Here is a 5,439-nt window from a genome sequence, read left to right as displayed (position 1 = left end):
TAATGCACAAAAAGAGAAAAATTTAAAGGTATGATGTACAACAGTTAGTCTATTACAGAAATATTTTAGCCTGAACGAAATACTCAATGCTGATTGGTTGAAACAAAGTACACGTATATGAACCTACGACTCCTAACTATGCTATAATGACACTATCTCACCAAGTTCGAAAACATTAAGAGAAAATTAATAATTTGGTGGCTATTTCTGTACCATTTAACTCTGGCTTCTCTTTTACAATAAATAAAGATTCTGCTATCCTAAGATCTGAGTTACAATATGCCCTATACTTTATGTTGAAGTCCTGATCAGTAAAAGCATGATTACATTGTAATGCGTGTTCTCTTATATTTGAGAAACTAGGCTCAATGATACGAGCATTTGTTCTATACGATACTCCCAAGTGCTCAGAAATTCGAATTTCACTTCACAATATTTAAACTGACGTCACCGAGGCAACAAATGAGATGTCTATGCCGCTCCTCGTCAATCTGTTGTTCGTCCTCGTCTGGTCTACACACGAGCTCGGATCTCAGGTTTTTTGCCTGCTTCTCCTCGGAGTTGTCCTGGTCAGTTTTCACCTTCTCCTTTACCCTGCGCTGCTGATACATGGTGGTACACTTCTCAATCTTAGGATCGTGTTGGCTTATTTGCCCTGTTGTCGGGTGGCCCCGTTTGCAGATGGCGGACCCAGCAGGCCTTAGCGATTCGCCCCTTCGTTCCTTCGCCCGGTCGGCTTCCCCTCCACGGGGCAGGAAACGCCCTTGCGAAGATGGTGCTTGGTCTGATGTTCAGCAGGGAAAAAGGGACCGCCGTGACCCTGGCCATGACAGAGCGTTTCAGCTGGCTTCCGATTCGGCCCTGGCGGGGCCGAGTCAGCCCCGTGATGTCAACTCAGCTGGCCCGTCCCTGGAGGATCGTGTCAGCCATTTGGGTTCCATCGTGGCGGACCTGATTGCGAAGCTGGACAGGCGTTCTCCTGAGACGGTGCCCCAGGCTGACAGCGGGGACTTCAGTGGCTTTGGCAGCATCGAGAGCGCAGGATCCGAAGACGGTGAGGTGCGGGAGGCAGCGGCCGACCCGCTAGCAGGGCTGGATGACCTGGGTGGCCCACGGGGCGCGCTTGAAGACACTGATTTTCTTCGGGCTTTGGAAGAACTGGCGGGGCATTTTCATGGTCAGGAGAAGAAAGGTGAGTCCCTGTCTGACCGTTTAGCAGGCATTTTAGATGATAGCCTCAGGCGTCGCCCACCTCGGAGGGGTGAAAATTACCTGTAGTAAGGTGAGGTTGCCCAGCAATGTTCCTAATCTGATTGTGCCTGCTACAAATGCAGTTATTACCAAGGCTCTAAGTGTGGGGGGCAGGCTGATTGATGCTCGCCTGGTTTTCACCAATGGCCTGCTCTCCAAGGCCCTGGTTCCGGTTGCCCAGTGCCTGAGTGACATTGGGGAGAGGAAAGGTAAGCCTGTGGATGATTACCTGGATGGCCTGAATAACTGTGTACGTCTCCTGACTTCTGCAGTGTGTTACCTTAACCAGCTCAGGAAGGAAGTGGCCCACATTCACGTGAACGATTCAGCCCTTGCGGAGCTTTGCTGTTGGGACTGTGAAGTTGGCACTGCAGAGCTGTTCCCTTTGATGTCATTAAGAAGTGTGAGGAGTTGCATCGGGCCAGGCGGCTGGGCAGGCCTTCTTTCCTGCCATACCGGTCAGGTCCCAGGCGGACGGCTGCTTCCCGCCAGGCTCCCAGGAGGGCCCCTCCTTCCCAGAACTCAAAATTTCGGTCTAAGCCTTTTTTTAGGCCAGCGGCCTCCTCCGCTGAGGGGGAACCAGCAACACAGGCCGGCCCAGTGAACCCTTGCCGAGTGAGTATTACCATTAACTCTTTATCCAATACCTCTGACAATTTTATGAGCGGGAAAATTTTCACTGCTAGACAGCAGTGGCTAGCTCTTTCCTCCGATAAATGGATTCTTGATGTGGTTTGTGGCCATGTGCTTGAGTTTGATGAGCTTCCCTTACAATCTGCTCTGCCTCGGCCCCTGTCCCTTTCAGAAAGTGACAGGGCGGCCCTGGATGCCGCGCTGCTTTTAGGTTTGTGGAACAGGGTATTGTTGAGAGATGTGAGCCCTCTCCTGGCAATGCTTTTTATTCCAATGTTTTTCCCACTGTAAAGAAAGACGGTACTACTGCCAGAGTCATTCTAAACTTGAAAGAGCTAAATCCTTATGTTAGTCACACTCACTTTAAAATGGATTCTTTTAAGGATGTGGTGCGTTTAGTCCAGCTCTAGTGTTTTTTCATGACTATTGATTTTCAGGATGCTTATTATTCTGTGTATGTGAGACCTGAGGAAAGGTGTTGGTTCCGTTTTTTTTTTTTTTGGAAGGGCCAATGTTTTCACTTTACCTGTCTTCCTCAAGGGTTAACATCTGCCCCTCGGATCTTTACAAAATTATTGAAACCAGTGTTCTGTCACCTCCGGTCCCTTGGGATTATGGTCATCTGTTATATTGATGATTGCATCTTTTTTGCTGCCTCGGAGGAGGAGCTAATTAGCAATGTGAGTTATGCTCTGTATCTTTTTGATTCGGTTGGGCTCACTATTAATGTTAAAAAATCAGTTTTGGTCCCTACTCAGGAGGTGGAATTTTGGGAATTATTCTAAACTCATGCCTCATGACTGCTACTCTGCCTCTCAGGAAAATGATCAAAATTCAGGAACTAGGTCGGTTGTTGTTGAAGGACCGTGTCTCTTTGCGTGATTTAGCTTCTTTCATTGGCCTCGCTGTGGCTGCTGAGCCAGCTGTCGACCTGGCCCCCGTTCGTTACAAGTACCTTGAGATCATTAGGAACAGGGAGCTTGCCCGGCACCATGGGGATTATGCAGCTAGAGTTTCTTTGGATGAGCATGCTAAGGAATTAGTCCTTTGGTGGGTTAATAATGTTCCCTTGCAATCTAAATCACTGCGTTCTTCTTCCCCTGACCTTGAATTGTTTGCCGATGCTTGTCTGACAGGTTGGGGTGCCATTGTCGGATCCGTGGCGTCGGCGGCTCTTGGGCTCACGCGAGTTAGACCACATCAATTGCCTAGAATTGCGAGCTATATTACTTGGTCTCCAGTCACTATGTAAGAATGTCAGTAATGCCCACATCCGCCTTCGTTCAGATAACACCGTGGCTGTCGTGCCTGAATCGCGGTGGGAGCACGAAGATCCGTCTTAACTTTTGATAGAGGAGATCTATGCTTGGGCCGGGTCTCGGGCCTTACCTTGTCTGCAGCTCATGTAAAGGGTACCCAGAATGTGGAGGCAGATTCTTTGTCTAGGTTAAAGAATTTAGACACCGAATGGATGTTGGACCCCCTTGTCTTTCGAAGGTTATGTGACATGTTTTATGTTCCCGATATTGACCTGTTTGCGTCGCTTAAATGCCCAGGTGGCTACCTATGTTTCTTGGAAACCTGACCCTGCAGCTACTTTTGTTGATGCTTTTTCAATTAATTGGGCAGACAGGACTTCATATGCCTTTCCTCCTTTCAGTCTCATTGCCAGAGTGCTGCGGAAACTCCAGGAGGACCGGGCTTCCTTGATCGCGATTCTACCTCTTTGGCCGTCGCAAGCATGGTTCCCCAGGGCCCTTCAGTTTCTTGTTCAGCCACCAGTCCTCCTCCCTCGCCTCCCTGTGTCATTACCGCAGAACCCTGCTTACATCCACCCGGGCCCGGTCTCTGGTGTTGACTGCGATGAGTTTATCAGGCGATCCTTTGAAGTCCAAGGCCTATCGCGAGACGTTGCCCAGCTTTTGCTTCACTCCTGGCGGAAGAGCACTTTACAACAGTATAGGCCGTATCTCTCAAGATGGGTGTCAGTTTGTCTCCGGCGGGAAATTGATCCGTTTCTACCACCTTTAAGTTTTCTTTTAGACTTCCTACTGTGTGAATTTCAGAGGGTTCCCGTTCGAGTTATAGTACTATGAATACCATCCGTTCGGCCGTGTCTGCCATCGCTAAGATCGGGGGTCAACCAGCGGGTCAACATCCGTTGGTTATTAGATTTATGCGAGCCGTCTTTCAGGAGAGGCCTGCTTTTCTCACTGTCAATTTACCTGGGACCCAGAGTTAGTGCTCAACTACTTAAAGAGTCTCGGCCCTGATGAACGTCTTTCACTCATTCAGTTATCCCGCAAATTAACTGCCTTAATGTTACTGGTTTCGGGCAGCGTGGCCAAGTCTTAAGTTTCTTAGATATCCGTAATATGTCTATCTCGGATTCCATGATAGTTTTTTGTATTGGGGATCTCCTTAAAACTTCTAGGCCTGGTTGCCACATTTCTGAATTATGTTTTGAAAAATATTCTGCGGACCAGCTTATCTGTGTCTATACTACAATTGTTAATTATTTAGAGAGGACTAAGGACTCTAGGGGTTCCATCACTGGCCTTCTTTTGACTACCAAACCCCCTATTAAGGTGGCTTCCCAGGATACCTTACAGCGCTGGGTCAGGGAGGTTATGGGAACCGCGGTATTGACCTCAAAAATTTTTCACCTCACTCTACTAGGTCCGCCGCGTCTAGCAAGGCTGCGCTCCGTCTTCCGCTGTCCTCCATCCTTTCATCTGTGGGCTGGTCCAGGGAGTCTACCTTCGTGAAGTTTTATGGGAGGCCAATTAGCAAGAAGGGGTTATTTGCACAGGCGGTGTTGGCGGAGGATGGGTCTCCTCCATGAATATGTAAAATGTACTACGGGGTTTTGTGGTGGTTTTCATATGATTTCATTGTTTGTCCACATATTTGTACTTAATTGTATGCTTTTGGCTGGAATACATGAAGATGATACTATATGGTTTTCAGTCGTTCCTGGTTTTGGGGTTCGGCTTGGTTTGAGGACCTGCTCTAAAGCTCTCATTTGTTGCCTCGGTGACGTCAGTTTAAATATTGTGAAGTGAAATTGTAAGATTAAACGATACTTACCAAGTTGAAGTTTGATCGTAATTTCACGAACATTTAAACGACGTCACTGAGGCAGTAATGCCTCCTTCCCTCCCGGCTTCTTGGTCGCCGTATGTTGGGTTTTTTTCTTCACTCAGTTTAATTTTTAGCTTTTGTAATTTTTATACTTTGTTCCTCAAACCAACACTCTGAAGGACTGACGAGGAGCGGCATAGACATCTCATTTACTGCCTCAGTGACGTCGTTTAAATGTTCGTGAAATTACGATCAAACTTCAACTTGGTAAGTATCGTTTAATCTTACAATTTTAAAGTTCCGACAGGTGGAACCAATATACCATGACATACAGTCCAGACATCTAAAACTATATACAATTTTTGAGCACAAAGTAGTAGGAATAGCATCTTTAAATTTAAATAGAGAACCTATGGTATTTTTATTAACAAAAATAAATCTAAAATCAACACTCAGAACATGTTTCTTGAG

At 47.0% G+C, this 5,439-nt stretch overlaps 1 long non-coding RNA gene across 1 annotated transcript; it reads left to right on the top strand.

Moving 5' to 3' along the window:
- The first annotated feature begins 1,756 nt into the window (after positions 1–1,756).
- On the top strand, positions 1,757–4,840 carry LOC123508906. Its single transcript, XR_006676032.1, has 2 exons — positions 1,757–1,866; positions 4,564–4,840. It is a non-coding gene; the product is annotated as an uncharacterized LOC123508906 (long non-coding RNA).
- Positions 4,841–5,439: the final 599 nt, after the last annotated feature.

This window comes from Portunus trituberculatus, chromosome 25 (genome assembly GCF_017591435.1).
Source record: "Portunus trituberculatus isolate SZX2019 chromosome 25, ASM1759143v1, whole genome shotgun sequence".
Taxonomy (NCBI): Eukaryota; Metazoa; Arthropoda; class Malacostraca; order Decapoda; family Portunidae; genus Portunus; species Portunus trituberculatus.
The sequence above is the reverse complement of the archived record's forward strand: the minus strand, read 5'-3'. Positions and strand labels throughout refer to the sequence as shown.